The 16,334-nt window shown below is 35.5% G+C and overlaps 1 long non-coding RNA gene across 2 annotated transcripts in view; it reads right to left on the bottom strand.

Annotated features, from left to right (window-relative positions):
* Nucleotides 1-499: 499 nt before the first annotated feature.
* LOC134762029 (uncharacterized) overlaps nucleotides 500-16,334 on the bottom strand; it is a 112,929-nt gene continuing 97,094 nt past the window's right edge. For both annotated transcript variants that reach the window (XR_010141475.1, XR_010141476.1), the window contains 2 exons: nucleotides 7,494-7,879; nucleotides 500-3,289 (listed from right to left, as the gene is read on the bottom strand). This is a non-coding gene — a long non-coding RNA (uncharacterized LOC134762029). The remainder of the gene's footprint in view (nucleotides 3,290-7,493; nucleotides 7,880-16,334) is intronic.

Below are 16,334 nucleotides of genomic sequence, written 5' to 3'. Positions count from 1 at the left end.
TATAAATCATGCTGCTATAAAGATGCATGCACACATATGTTTATTGCAGCACTATTCACAATAGCAAAGACTTGGAACCAAGCCAAATGTCCAACAATGATAGACTGGATTAAGAAAATGTGGCACATATACACCATGGAATACTATGCAGCCATAAAAAATGATGAGTTCATGTCCTTTGTAGGGACATGGATGAAGCTGGAAACCATCATTCTCAGCAAACTATCGCAAGGACAAAAAACCAAACACCGCATGTTCTCACTCATAGGTGGGAATTGAACAATGAACACATGGACAGAAGAAGGGGAACATCACACACCAGGGCCTGTTGTGGGGTGGGGGGAGGGGGAGGGATAGCATTGGGAGATATACCTAATGTTAAGTGATGAGTTAATGGGTACAGCACACCAACATGCGCATGTATACATGTGTAACTAACCTGCATGTTGTGCACATGTACCCTAAAACTTAAAGTATAATAAAAAAAAAAAGCTGAAAAGAAATTTGAAATAACACTGTTTAACATGTAACAGGCCACGATTAAACGTTAGACTCTCAAAATGAGCTTAAAGATGTATAGGCTTTGGAAAATCATTTCCAATGATGCCCTGAAGACTGTCTTTCCTAAGGTAAATCCAGTTAGATTCCATACATAGTTTACATGAATATTATCATGTACATATCTTATAACTTATTGCATACCTATTAATTCACCATGCATTTGAACACACATTCAACAGTAACCCTCAAATTTGGTTAATTCAGTGATTATTAAATATAAAGAAAATCTAGAAAAATTATATCTGGCACTAAATATAAACTTAAAATTTATATAACAAATGTTATACCAAATAATACATAACTCTCCCTTTTCCTCAAATTCCAGCTCTAGTCTTCTATTTCTACAAAACTATGAAGTTTTCTAGATATCTTGGGAAAAGCATTGTACTTTAAATGGATCATGTAAAAATAAGCATACAATATTAGGCCACACAATATTAGAGACATAAAGACTTTTGCAATAATACACATTACAGATGAAAGCACTGGTGACCAGGATCATTAATTGACTTGATAAAGGATACATATAGTTAATAAATTGATGGAACTGGTAGCCACACCTCCACGCCAATATTGTTTCCCCTCCAAATAAAGGCAATGAAGTAATTGTTAATAATCAAAGTGTCAAATGACACTATTTAACACTTAGGATTGTAGAGATTGGTAACAACCTAACTCCACCCTCAAGAAGATTAGCAGGAAACAAAAGACAATGTGCACTTGAGTATGGAACCTGTATGGCTCAATATTATGTGTTTGGGAAAGTGCTGCAAGTCAAAGTGAGTTCAGCTAATGGAAGAAGAAGCAAAGGAAGAGGAAGAGGAAGAGGGAGAAGGAGAAGGATGTGGGAAAAGTAAAAATCAAGATCTCTTTGAATTGAGGCAACTGGTGAAAGACTCTAGGAAGTGGAGGCACCTGAGATAATACTTGAAAATGGAAATTTGAAATCTGAGAGTAGAGAAGGAAAAACAACAAGGAAAACATTTGTGCCAGGGAAACTAACAAGTGTACAGATGAAGAGGCAAGAAAATTATGGCAAATTACCCTGTTTCCCTTTGTCACACTGCCTCCTTGCTGACACCTTCATTCTCCTGCAACCTTACACTTTGATGATGACTTGCTCTGCTTCCATGGAACTAATTCACTTGGCCTATGGCACAAGGCACTTCCTCCCTGCTACATTCGCACCTTGGGAGGGGGCTATTTTTGCATGCATCTAGTCCATTGCAATCCATTTGTTCTTGATGGGGAAGACAGAAACTTTGTTTTATTATCTACACTCACGAAAAACAAATTTTGTGCACCATTCCCAACACTATTCTTTTTTCTGTTTTTATTTTAGTAAAGGTGGAGAAAGCTTTTAGTGAAAGTCATCCACATCTCAACTCTCGTAACATTATGGCCTGGCTGCTTTCCAGCATCACCATGATAGAAAAAAAGCACCCTCCAATTTAATAACTAAATTAATTTTTCCTCCCTCCATAGAGTGTGCAATTATTAAACTCAGAAAGATCTTGGCAGCCTCTTGCCCTGGTAAATAAAACGTTGCATTCTCATCATATGATTAATTAATGTTCTTGATTCAAGGAGATATGAAATCGCTTTACATTCCTTGTGTTATTGAATAACCCAACGTGCATTATTGCTCAGGCACTTTTTATATTTATGCAGTTAAATCACAAGGAATAAACCACAAAGCCCTAACATTATTCTGCAGCACTGTGTGAGTTACAGAAAATAAAACTAGAGGAGATGCCTGAAAGAGGAAGAAGAAAAGCAACAGGAGAGGAAAAAAAGAAAAAGAAATGAGGAAGGAAAATTAGACTTAGCTGATTGACTGTGTCAGGGAATCTGTTTGACTTCTTTCCTGGCCATGGTTTGCAACCTAATTTAGTGATTTCTTAATGACTTATTTCCTTATTTACAAGCCAGGAATGATAAAAAATAAATATACAACAATCAAGAAACCTACTTATGTGATCCTTAGATATTACAACTTTTTGGCACCTGTATCAACAACCAGGAAGTGGTTTTCTTTGGGTTTCCAATCACATAAACAATTCTCCAGGTTCAAGTGAGTATACATGTGGTGCTCTGGAAGATTAAACACAGAGACGTTATGGAACATAGTGTATTATTCATCACTCACTTACGGAATATCCCGAACTCAGAAGAAAGGGGAACATCGTGCCTTCAAATACGTTGTTTCAAATATTTTAAAAAAAAAATTACAACAAAAAGGGCAATTTTATGCCACTTTGCTTTCTTTTTTCTTCAAGTTCAGAATGGAATTATTATAGTTACGTATTCCCTCCCAAAAGGGGCAAATGACTTTCTCACAGATAACCAACATAACAAGTCATTCAAATAGAAAACTACGGTGTGCATGCCTGTAATCCCAGCTACTCAGGAGGCTGAGGCAGGAGAATCGCTGGAACATGGGAGGTGGAAGCTGCAGTGAGCCTAGATCGTGCCATGCACTCCAGCCTGAGCTACAGAGGGTGACTCTATCTCAACAAAAAAAAAAAAAAAAGAAAAGAAAGAAAGAAAAGAAAAAAGAAAAGAAACTATCCCATTTTCTGAGAAACCTATTGTCTCCCTCATTAGGGAGATGGGATTTCATCCCTTCAGACTTGAAGGACATCCGTGTGTTCAAGAGCAGGGCTATGTCCACCAGTGAAAAACTCATCAGACGCAGGAACAATCTCATCACATCAGGTGACTGTCTCTGTGGAAGATAAGTAGAGAAAGAAATTCAAGGAGAATGAGAAATCATCTTGCAAACAGAAACTGAAAAAATGTCTAGAAAATAGACAGGAAAGAGTAACCAATAAGTGTAATGTTAAAAGAAAGAAAGAAAATGCATTTATCTATTTTTAAACCACTTTCCTCATCAATCTTCAATACAATATGCAACATACGATCACTTTAATTTTGCTTTTTACCAAACAGATGCTTTCAAAGGAAAGAAAAACCCATATATAAGTAGTATGAAAGAAATAGACCCTGACACTCCTGAATAATCCGGGAATCTGCTAGAAATATTTTCACAATCCTACATTCACAAAACTCCAATATTTAAACCTTAATGTTGCTTTCTAGTTAAACTCCTAGAGTACTGATGAGGATTATTGAATTGAGCTTTGGGTAATTGGTAACAGTCAGAGAAGGGAAAAATGATTCTGGGTAAAGGACAGTGACAGCCTCAGTCCCCTCTTCTCCCATTTCTTAGTGAAGTTATGCTGAACGAAAGCACAGACTCTTGTAAGCACATAGGCCTTACTGAAACACTGTGTTTCTCAATATTAAATACACTTTGCATTTTATTTTTGTTTCCTTCTAATCCCCCACATTTTGTTTGCCTTTCCTTTAAATATGGAGTTTGAAACATTTCTGTACCTTCTGAAATATCTCATGTATTTTTAATCACTTAGCACATTTTAATACATTATAGAAATAAAAAATACAATCCAGATATTAGTACTTATTTTCCTCTATTTTTAAAAATTTGCATGTCATTTCAAAAGTCACTAAGAAGTGAAAATTTTGACAACATTGTCTAATGCTGGGTCAGGAAATTCGAGTCTATTTTAAATTTAAGCCCAGAATTGCTGCGTGAAATGGTAAAAATTTAACTGTTTTTGACTCACTTTCTCTTGATTAAAGAAAGTAGTTCTTACTTCACAGGGAAGCTGAGGAGGTAAACATGATGGAAAAGAAGTATTTATTTCTTTCTGGAGAAATAAGATGTTCTCAAAATTCATGAATTATTATTAATCATGCTTTGAAAAGTATCATAACAGTAGACAATATTATATTTAGGCTTGTCTCCCATTTTTACCAAAAAGACGTTTAAACTAAGATGACAGGCTGTCACATAAGTATGACCCAAGACATGGAAAATAAATAATTACATCTAATCCAAATTTGTGATACCATTAGTTATTTTCCTCCTCTAGAAAAATGTCTTCAATTTCAAATATGCAATGGTGTACTAATAAAGTACACCAAATCATAATATATCTTATTTATGGAACAAAAATGGTTCTGAAAATCAAATTTTATTAAACGGAATTAGTCATATTAGTAGTAGGGAAACCTGGGTTTGGACGTAATTCCCAGTCAACCAAAGAGTGCAGTGTTCGCTAAGAAAATAAACTTAAGAAAAATAAAAACCCACTGGGGAAAATTCTGCTTCCTTTAGTATGCAGAAAGCAGAGGCTGGAAGTAGCTTCACCTGCCAGTTGTGATTAATTTGCTATTTCTCACAATGTCTCACTTTGATTATTAATGATAATGATTTGATTTATGAGTCCTGTTCACTGAATATTCTCAATTTCCAAAGATGTGCTCTTTTGGGGGGAAAAAAAAGGAGGGAGGGGAAGGTGTTGGGGAGATAGTGACTCAGGTAATGGAATATGGCATCACTTACCTCTAGACTCTAGTTCAAATCTATCTCCCCATGACTTCCTAAGGAGTGCAAGGAAATCTAGGTACTGAGGCAGATATATTGTAAATAATGAATGAGAGAAGGATATCATGATTCCACCTCTGTTCTGAGGTTTTGTCTCTTTGTGTGTTACGGGAATGAAGAACATTTGGGACCAGGGCTTCCGGATTTCAAGCCTTTTTTCCATGCAGAATTATAACATGTAAACCCTGCCACTTGAATTGCATATTAGCGTATTGCCATTCATGCATATATTAAGAAGCTGCGATTTTTAAGACTGTATGAAAAGATGCTAGTTCTCAGAAATGAATTATAGAGAATTAAGGCAATTAAAACTCCGAGGGGCAATACCCGGTGTTGTTAGAATCTCGTCGTTTCTACCAGCTGACCTCCTCGTAGATCACAGAAAAGAAAATTCAGTCGAAATTAATTTGGCATTTTTCATAAATGCAAAAATAACTCAGGAATAATTGATTTTTAAGGGTTGAAAATTACAAAGGCTCTCATCTTCCTTGAGAAATATCTTCTAGGAAAATAAGTGTAAGAAAGAAAATAATGTAATCATCTTTGCCTGGATCATACCCTCCCCTGGGAATCCGTGGACCTGAAAGGATTTCAGAGCCTTCGGCCGTCTCCTCCAACCACCGGGAGATTCAGAGCCTCTGGGTCCCACATTTCTTAACACACTTATTAATTGTAGCTAATCTTATTATTAGGTGCTTTCCAGAGGATAAGCACCTCCGACATCTGATCTCATTTAGTCTACACCACAAAATAATGAGATAAGTACTATTTTCCCCTTCTACAGACGAGGAAATTGAGGCTCAGAGAGATTCAGCGATTGGCCCAGATCACTAAGGGAGTAAGCAATGCTGACCCCACAGCAAAATCATGGTGTCCTGGCTCTTTATCCCTTTTGTAGGCATGGCTACACACTTCACACTTTACTCTAAAACCATGCTTTGTCGTAATGAATTCTGTCTCCTGCTCTCAAGAGGAAATCCCTGTTGCTTCAAATGAGCTAAGAATGAGGGTGGCAGCTCTCAGCATTTGATGGAAAATAAAGAGCAACGGCTACTTTTCTGGCTTGTGATGAGAGTCTGGGAGGCCTCTCAGTTTTAGAAAAAGATCATTCAGTATGTGGAACTTTTTGAAAATCTCCCCTTACACCCACATCTGAAGGCTCTGTACCTAGAGTCAGCTAAAGTGTTGCACTGACAAACAAAACCCTGGTTTGCAACTCTCAGAGCGTTGGTTCTCACCTGGAGGGCTTCTTTAAAATTCAGTGACCTGGGACACATTCTCGGAGACTATTTAAAGTCTTTAAAATTCAGGGACCTTGGCCACTTTCCCAGATTTATTAAACCTGGGATCAAGTTCCCAACCCTTCATTTTTTTTAAAAAAAAAAAAAGTATCTCTCACACTGGGTTTCTTTTGTGAGTGTAACAAATCCCCTTAAAAGGCTGCGCCAGTTTGTCCCACTAACCTCTCCTTGCAGTGTCTCCCACACTTACTTGAAGAAGAACAAGAGTCTAACAAGTACAAGTGCTTTCAGAGTCCATCATCCTATATTCTCAAAGGGCATTCCCACCCACTCTCCCGGTTTCAACAACCCATGGATATATTAGTGATTTCCAAATTTTCCTTTCCATTTGAGACTTCTTGTTCTGTTCCAGACTCATATGCAACTGCCAAGTTGCAAGCAGCTTCACTTGGGTATTGTACTAGAATATCACAAACTTCATTTTGAAACTTCACACCTGTTTTTCTAAGTCTCTTTTTCCTCCCATATTCCACTTTAATGCACTTCTATAAATCCCCCTCCCATCTAGAAATCTGAAAATCTTGCTGGTGTCCTATACCCTTATCACCTACATCAAATTAGTCCCATTAATGCTAATGTTTACTTTCTAAATGTTTACTTTCTAAATAGTTCATCTCATCTCCTCCATTCAGACAATGAATGATGCCATGCAGGTCTGTATAACCTCTCGCATAGATTGCAGCAATGGATTCCACATCATTGAGGAATAGTCTTTCTACCTTCCTTTTCTTCCTCCTGGTCCCCTTCAAAACCATTGTCCTTAGTGTAACCAAAGGAATCTAATGTGCTGTGTTGCTCCCTGTTTAAAGTCTCCCTAAGGCTCCCAAACTCTCAAGCAGAAATTTTGACCCTGCCTTCTTCCCTGATCGAAACTTATGAAACTCCTTTTTCACACATTGCACTGAGTAACTCAACATTTGCATATACTAAGCTCCATGTCTTTCCATGATATTCTCTGCTTACCCATTTATAACGCCCCCAATAGGAGGTAACTTAAAGTAGTATGAAGTACTTCAGACTCAAATTATCCAAAGTTCTCATCTTCCAAGTTTTATTTTTTAGTTTATTTTCATGGAAATGAAATATGACATGATTGAATTTTATGATATTGCTTCCATATCTCTGTACAGCTGTGTGACTCTGGATAAGATACTTACCTCTTGGTGCCTCCATTTCCATGTCGTAATTTAAGTGCATTGAACTGGACTCAGTGATCTCTGAGCTCTTGTGAGGCACAGCCAGTGAGCACTTATTGATAATTTGGGGTTCAGATGTACCCTTTACAAGGCTCTTTCACAATCATCTTTGTCTCTTATGATGACCCTGTTCAGTAAGTACATTTCCCACTTTACAAATAAGGAAACAGACACAAAATGTTTAGGCAACTGGTTTTCAGTAACAGGGTCAATAAGTGTGGCTTAGTTCATTTATAGAACTGTAGGAGAATTCAGCACTTCTGGCTCCTAGCCCTCCACCACAGGGATTTGCAATAGGCCTACTGGTCTCTATGGATAATTCATATATTGAACTTCATTCTCCAAAGCTGGAAGAAAACAAAACAGAACAAATTAACACACATATGTGTATATATGTGTATGTATGTATTCATGTGTACATATGTTTACATACTAAATGTATATACACATATGTACACATTAGATATATATTCACATATATACACATATATACACAAACACATACACAGTTACTTTAAAAGCATATGTATATATTTATCACATTGTCAAGATATAGAAGGAGGGATGGATACATTTCTTTACAGTAAAAATTGCCATTGCATAGAAGATATTTTTTCTATAGCAGGCATATTTACATTTGGTCTTAAAACAAGTCCTTTTAGTCAAAAGAGGTATATTTTATGGTATAATTTCAAGCACCAAGAATATAGCAGAAATATTTGCAATACAGAATCTTTCAACAGCCTTTATATTTCCTCATATAGATATAAATTTTAAACATTACTATTCGAATTCACTTTTTTGAGCCCTCAACTGGAAGTTTTTTTTTTTTAATAAGAAAAAAGGCAAACCCCAGAAGCTTGATAGAAAAGGCTATCAAGGCCGGGCATGGTGTGGCTCAGACCAGGCTGGTCAACATGATGAAATCCATCTCTACAAAAAATACAAAAATTAGCCGGTCATAATGGCATGTGTCTGTAATCCCAGCTACTTGGGAGGCTGAGATGAGAGGGTCACTTGAATCTGGTAGGCAGAGGTTGTAGTGAGCCAAGACAGCACCTCTGTACTCTAGCCTTGTGACAGAGTAAGACTCCCTCTAAAAAAAAAAAAAAAAAAAAAAAAAAAGGGCAAGAAAGAAAAGGCTATCAAGGGAGGGAAGGGAGAACACTCTGTTTGACTAGCTCATCTTCTTTTTTTCTTTTTGAGGCTTTTACCTTCTAGTCCTTATATTTCCAGATATATGTACAAATTTTGGCAAACTCTTGAATCATGACTATTATGCTTTTAATTTTTTAAAAATATATTGTTCATACTCGAAGTCTCACTGCTTCAGTTGTATGTAATATCATTCTGCAACCCTGGAATTAATTAGCTTTATTTAATATTTCAAGCAGATAAATTATTATTTATTTATTTATTTATTTATTTTTGAGATGCAGTTCTCCTCTTGTCACCCAGGCTGGAGTGCAATGGAGCGATCTCGGCTCACTGCAACCTCCACCTCCCGGATTCTAGTGATTTTCCTGCCTCAGCCTCCCAAGCTGCTGGCATTACAGGCACTTGCCACCATGCCTGGCTAATTTTTGCATTTTTAGTAGAGACGAGCTTTTGCCATGTTGGCCAGGCTGGTCTTGAACTCCTGACCTAAGGTGATTTGCCTGCTTCAGCCTCCCAAAGTGCTGGGATTACAGGTGCAAGCCACCGCGCCCGACCTTAAGCAGATAAATTAAAACACTGGGAACAAATTCTTGGGTAGGGATGTAGGGTATTTCTGGACTCAGCACAAGAGTACCTCTCCCCTGACCTCCTTTGGCTAAAGTGCCTTCCAGATTTTATTACTATTATTAACATTTCCAACAGCCATTTTAACATTATTTTTACAAATTAGATGTGAATATTCCATATTAGAAATATGATTTCAGAAGACAAGCATTTGTTGCAAAAATGCTAAGACTGAAGCTGACAGAATAACATTCCTGCTTACAGTGAACTTTTGCACATATAGTAGAAAACCAGGAGCGTCCTCAATGTGCTCCTTCACCCTATAGGCTGCATCTCCCTGAGCCCCTGAGAAGGGAAATTAACACTACCTGCGCAGGAGACAACATGCACTGAGGACCCAGGAGGACCCATAATAAGTTACTAAAATGAAACATCTGTTACATTTGCGTTTAATTAATAATATGTCTTTACACACCAATGGGTTTTGCTATATTGCAACACAAGTTGTAAATGATCCCAGCATTGTGGTATACGGACAAAATAATATCAAGTATTTATGGGACATGGATGGTCTATGTCTTTTCCTATCATAATTTGAAGACAAAAACACAAAGCACAAATTTTCTTTTTCGGTCTATTGAAGTAAAATCAAAGAGAATTTTTGAAGGGCAAGATCTCATTGCTGTGTACTGGCAATCAAGCCCTCCTCACACTTAATGGGTGTTCCATGCCAAATTCCCAAGCCCCTGCGGGTGAAAATTTCCCCTAAAAAGACCTGGAAGGAATTCAAGGCTGCTAAAGTCTTGAATAAAACTTGACTTAATGCGTATTGTACATCTTTATTATCCTAAGATGATATAATTACCTTCTTAAATCATGTGAGAAAATCTTAAGCACATTATTAACAAATGATAATATTCCCAAACCAAACCAGTTTGGTGCTGGTCTCTCCAAATAAGAGAATAGAGTGGATAGCAAGCACGCCAATGAAATGGCAAACATGTTCAAAGTAGGAAATAATACGAAGTACCCTGATTCTACTGAAAACCATAAGAGTTAAGGGAAACAAATTAGCCTCTGGTGGAGCTGTGTGGTAAATAGAAATCCTTTTGAATTGTGCAAGAAATTCTAATGTATAATTTTTGGATATTCCATAAGAAATTAACCAAAATAGAAATATGTACTTCTCAAAATAAAATGAATACAGAAAAATCTTCTGGGAAGACTACCTATTTTAGCTTCTTAGAAAATGAGTCGAATCATTATTCAATCATAGTTGAAATTAGCAAAATCAATTTCTTATGGTGTTTGGGAATAAAAGAAATGCATGTTAATTTATGTTCTTTCCTTCACCCTGCATTCAACCAATCCTGAATATTAGAAATCGGTCTAAGGCCTGGGTGGCTCACACCTATAATCCCAGCACTTTGGGAGGCTGAGGCAGGCAGGTCACCTGAGGTCCGGAGTTTGAGACCAGCCTGGCCAACATGATGAAACCCCATCTCTACTAAAAAAAAAAAAAAAAATACACAAATTAAAAATACACAAATTAGCTGGGTGTGGTGGCGTGCGCCTGTAATCCTAGCTATTCGGGAAGCTGAGGCAAGAGAATCGCTTGAACCCAGGAGGCAGAGGTTGCAGGAGGTTGCAGTGAGCTGAGATCAAGCCACTGTACTCCACCCTGGGCAACAGAGAGAGATTCCTTCTCAAAAAAAAAAAAATCGGTCTAAGAAGAAACTGTCTTAATAATTTTTACATTCAACATGCTATGAAATATTTTCAGTGAAACATCTTTTGGAAATCTTAGGATTGAAAATAAAGCTCCTAGTCAGAGGTGTATTGCCACTCTCTGGGTGGTTCTGGCTTCTGGAGGAGGGCTGGGAGGGCGATTGCCTTCTCCTCTACTGACATTCTGCAGGCTGGTCTACCTGCAGGAAGAGGCAGGTTTTCTCCTGGAGCCTCTGTGTAAAGTATTCCGGAGGGCTGGCTTTCAACTGCAGGTGATGAACCGTAGGTGGAGGCTGGCTCATCCATTGCTTAACTGCAGATCAAAACAGATTTTGTTTTGGAATGTCGTTTTGAAATCAAAACCTCAGAGGATTTAAGAGTTATCCTTTAGCAGTATGTTAAGGAAGATGGCTTGGGAGTACTTTTGCAGCAGCTTTTAGTATTAAATTTTGGCAGAAAGTGACTGACGTGGTTAATAATGCTAATTGGTTATCCCGAAGCCTAAAGCACAAGGAAGGGTTTATTTTATATAACGATGGAAGAGAAGGAAAGGGCTTGTGTATTTCTGCCCTTGTTAAAATTACATTGGCCATATCTACACAAGTCCAAAGGCTGTTATGTATATCAAAATATTACAAATATGAATAAAACACATGTCATTTCCACCGTTTTGAGTACCCGGTTTCTCCCAGATTTTTGAAATCTGGTGTAAAGAAAGCATTATTGGATCTAGGAACAATGACTATTGGCTGAGGACAACACACTCTACGTAAGAAAGTATACTTTTAATTGACAATGTAGTGTACATATTAGAAGTTTCTCAATAGTTCATGGCACAAAACAGGTTGATTTGCAATTTATGGATGTTTTGGAAATCATCCATGAGCAAACTGTGCTCATAAATATTTCTGCACTATTTCAGGAGACAATAAAAAATATTCCTTTTTCCTAACCATTTCTTTATTCCTTGAAACTTGTGATCAATTCAGGTTGGTCAGAACTAGCCTCTAAGGTCATTGAGTAAGATATTATCTGATACATATCTATGCAGTAAAGTCAGAACTTTAATCTTTCAGAAATAGGCAATAAAATATGCTATTATCATAAACTCACATCTAAACTGTCAATAATTCAGAGGCTTGAGCGATCATCTGGACAGTCTAGAAAGTCAATTTAGACAATTCAACAACCACAATTTCTACTAAATTTATTAGATAACTCTGCCTTGCCGATGTAGACATAATCCAAGTTCATCTAAAAGTTCTCAAGGGATAACTAAAAACTTACAGCTCTGTCCCAAACTGCGACCATTAAGAACATGCATAAATTCACTAGCAAATTACACAAATTTCATTCTTAGATGACATTACTAGCATGGTTTATCAAAAAAAAAATGCCAAAATGTTTTGTGATTTAAAATTGAAAAAAAAAATGGCGTATACATTTTCCCCAGCTTTATTAAGGCATGGCTGTCATAAAATTGTATACTCTTATGATGCACAATGTAATGTTTTGATATATGTATACATTGTGAGATTAACTGAAGCTAATTAACACATCTATCACCTCACATACATATCATTTTTTATGCTGAGAATATTTAAAATCTACTCTCTTAACAAATTTCAAGCCTATGGTATATGATTATTACCTGTAGTCACCATTCTCTACAATAGATCTCTAGAACTTATTCTTCCTCTCTAACTGAAACTTTATACACTTTGCCCAGTAGTTCCCCATCCCCACTCCCCCAGCCCCTAGTAACTACCATTCTACTTTCTGCTTTTATGAGTTCAACTTTTTTAGACTTCACATATAAGTGAGATGCCACAGTATTTGTCTTTCTATGCCTGGCTGATTTTATGGAACATAATGTCCTTCAAGTTCACCTATGTAGTCACATAGGACAGCCATAACCTTCTTGAACCTCAGTTTTGCAAAATGGTAGTCAATGTCTTTCCAAGCCACAAGGCAATTGATTATAATAAAAGTTGAGTTAAGGGAATAGGATTCTAATTTGAGTTCTTCCTCAAACAAGATGTGTAACGTGAAGAAGTCATGTCATCAGTTCCTAGACAAAGTGAAAAGCCAAGCACCTATGGAAACTCTTCCCTCATTCCAAACACTCAGAAATATACAATAAAGATTTATAAATTTATATTAATATGAACAAATGAATATATGTATACACACATCTTTAAAACAAACAGCTTCATTTGAAAGCAAGAAAAGAAATTTCCAGAAGTCAGAAATTTAGAAAAAAAAAATCAAGTCCATAAATAGGAACAGCTCAACTTTTGTGATCCATAGTGGGGCTAAGACCCTAGGGCTGAAGGTTTTTGAACAAAAGCCATAGGTTCAACATGGGAGAAAGAACAGGAATTAAAAACTCTGTAAGTCCCGAATCTAGCAACCCACTGTTTTTTGTTTTCTGTTTTGGGTATTTGTTTTTTGCTGTTGTTTTTTGTTTCTTTGTTTTTTACAAACAGAAATTCCAGAATATTTCCAATTGAGCTTCCTAGATCAAAGGTCTTGCCACTGGCCATGAATAGAATGGTGCCCATAACCACTTCAAAAGCAGAAATCTGCATCTTTACAGTAAATAGGGCTCAGATTCATTTTATTCAATCTATCAGATTCATTTTGTTGTAATATAATGACTTGTTAAAACAACATTAAAATCTAGTTTGAGACCTGTGAATTTTGCATGGACTAGACAGAGACAGCCATGAAACTAATCCCAAAGCAAGGTTATACAAACTGTGTCCAATGGTAAATAATTCCCACGGAAAGTGAGCTCACAAAGAATCATTAGTAAACACATGGCAAATTCTAGCATCAAGAATGTAAGTGGACAGATCCAAGGAAAAAAGGAACTCAAATGTAAGGAACTAGAGATAATATCCACATCTTAAAAGAGCTTTAAAAAAAAGTGGTTTTTTTTTTTAATCTTCAGAGATACAGAGGAAGGGATAACATCCATCAAGCAAGCTCAAACTGATAAAAAAAGAAACATGCAGTCTTAAGAATAAAAGGAGAAAATGGTGAGAATGGGTTTCTTAGTTTGGTCCCCAAATTTAAAGGAAATATTTCGAATATTTCACTAGTCAGTACTTTGTTATAGGTTTCCAGAATGTGTGCTTTATTAGGTTAAAGATATTCCCATTTATTTCTAGGTTGCTTTGCTTTTTTCCTTTCAAATCAAGAAGGTACATTGAAGTGTAATGCTTTTCTACAATATGGATAATATCATATTGTTTTTCTACTGTCATCTATTAATATTAAGTTCCTGTATTGTAATTTCCAATATTGGAGATTACTTCCATTCTTGGGTTAAATCCTTTTTGGTTGTAGTGCTTTTTTTTTTCATAAATTGTTAGATTCTGTTTTCTAACTTTTATTCATAATGTATATCCACATTTAATGTGTAATAGTTTTGTTACATCGTATTTCCCTTCGAGTAATATTTCCTCCCTTTTACATATGTGAAAGAAGTTCTATAAGAGTTAAATACATATTGAAGATTGCTAGAACTAGCTTGGAGCAACTTTGAAATTAGTGCTTTGATGTAGATAGATTTTTGACCAGTGATTCAAATTCTTTAGCAGCTATTCAGACCTTTATCTTTCTTCCTGATAAATTCTTACTTTTCAAGAAACTAGCTTTAAATATAACATAATTTTTTGCTAACATTCTCCTTGTTCCAGTGTTTGTTGTATCTGTGATTACATCTTCTTTTTTTAGTATTCAAACTTTATTTATGGTTATTCTCTTTATGCTTAAGGAAGTGCTTTCTTTTATATTTATTAATATTTTCAAAGGCACTACTTTATTTTTATTTTTATGATGTTTTCATTATGTTTTATTTAATTTATTTCTACTTTTACTTTATTTCTACTCAATTTGGGTCACTGGGGATTTTTTCCCAATCTTTCAGAGTTGAATACTTAGCTCATTGATTTTTTTTTCTTACTGTTTCCTATTAAGTGCAATTAAAGTTACATATCACACTCTAAGAATAATATAGTTTCATCTTACAAGTTTTGGCCTGTAGTGTTTTTATTGTCATTCCATTCCAACATTTTGTAAATGTTAGGATTTCTCTAATGACATAAATAATTTATAAGTATATTGGATTTTGTTTACAAAAACATTTGTTGTTTTTTAGGAAAATATGCCATACTTTTTTTATTGATTCCTAGTTGCATGGTTCTACTGGTAGAGACAGTATAATATGATAAATTATTGGTAATGCAAAAAAATTCCTTTCATTGTGTTGTAGCAAATGCTTCGGCTTTTGAAATAGTTTTTATTTTCCTGAAAAAAAAATGTTGTCTACATATGTGTTAGATGATACATTTGTTTGCCTTTTTCTATAAATTTGTAGCTTATTTTTGCTCTGCTTGATCTATCAGTTTATGAGAAAGATCTATGAGAAAATTTTACTGTGACACTGGTTTTCAGATTATCCTTTTAATTTTCTCCATTTTCATTTCATGTACATTGATACTATGTTTTTAGACATTTGTTAGAACCATATAAATTCTCAATTATTTTGTTACTGGAAAGGTATTCATTTTTTTAATTTAATAATTACTTCATTTTACCCAAGACATGCTTTTCATGAAAAAACTTTTTATTGTTCCAAGTGCCTCATTTTTCTTTTAGTTGTATCTTATGAATTATTTATTGTATTTTTTCCATATTCCTATATGCTTTTAATCTTTGTCTCTCCACTGGAGAATTTAGTTGATTTACCATCAAATGTATATTATTAATATATTTTATTAATTCTACCATAATTTATTGTTTCTATAAGTGTGATTATTTTTCCTTTTGTCTTCAAATTTTTCATTTTATTTTTCTTATATGTTTTTGGAAATTGTGCCAGCTCAGTCATTTTGTTTGCTTGTGGGTTTCTTATTGATGGTTACTCTTTGTAATTTATTATGAAAACATAACATCTCAGAGAAATAATTTTCCTATCCACATGTCAGCTTTTTCATATGTAAAATTAGGAGGTTGTTCTAGTCCTACTCATTTATATACCCTCTCACTTTTGATTAAAGGGAGAAAATAGGCTATATCTTCTTGAAGCAGCCTTATTTGGAGTTTTAAAGGTTTGTAATTTCCTTTACCATTTTGGGAGGTAGAGAACAATTCCAGAGAAAAGAACCATGGTCCTGCCTCTGCTTCTCCAAGAGCAATTCCGTGCTTAATCTTTTTAGTAGAGTTCTGTGTCAGATTTTACTCAAGGAGAGGTTCTTAAAAAATAATAAAAAAAAAAAAGCAGCAGAATAAGGTTTTAAATCTATTACAAAGACGAAAATAAAATTAAGATAATTCACTGAT

This window comes from Pongo abelii, chromosome 8 (assembly GCF_028885655.2).
Source record: "Pongo abelii isolate AG06213 chromosome 8, NHGRI_mPonAbe1-v2.0_pri, whole genome shotgun sequence".
Taxonomy (NCBI): Eukaryota; Metazoa; Chordata; class Mammalia; order Primates; family Hominidae; genus Pongo; species Pongo abelii.
This window is presented reverse-complemented; position numbering and strand designations above follow the sequence as displayed.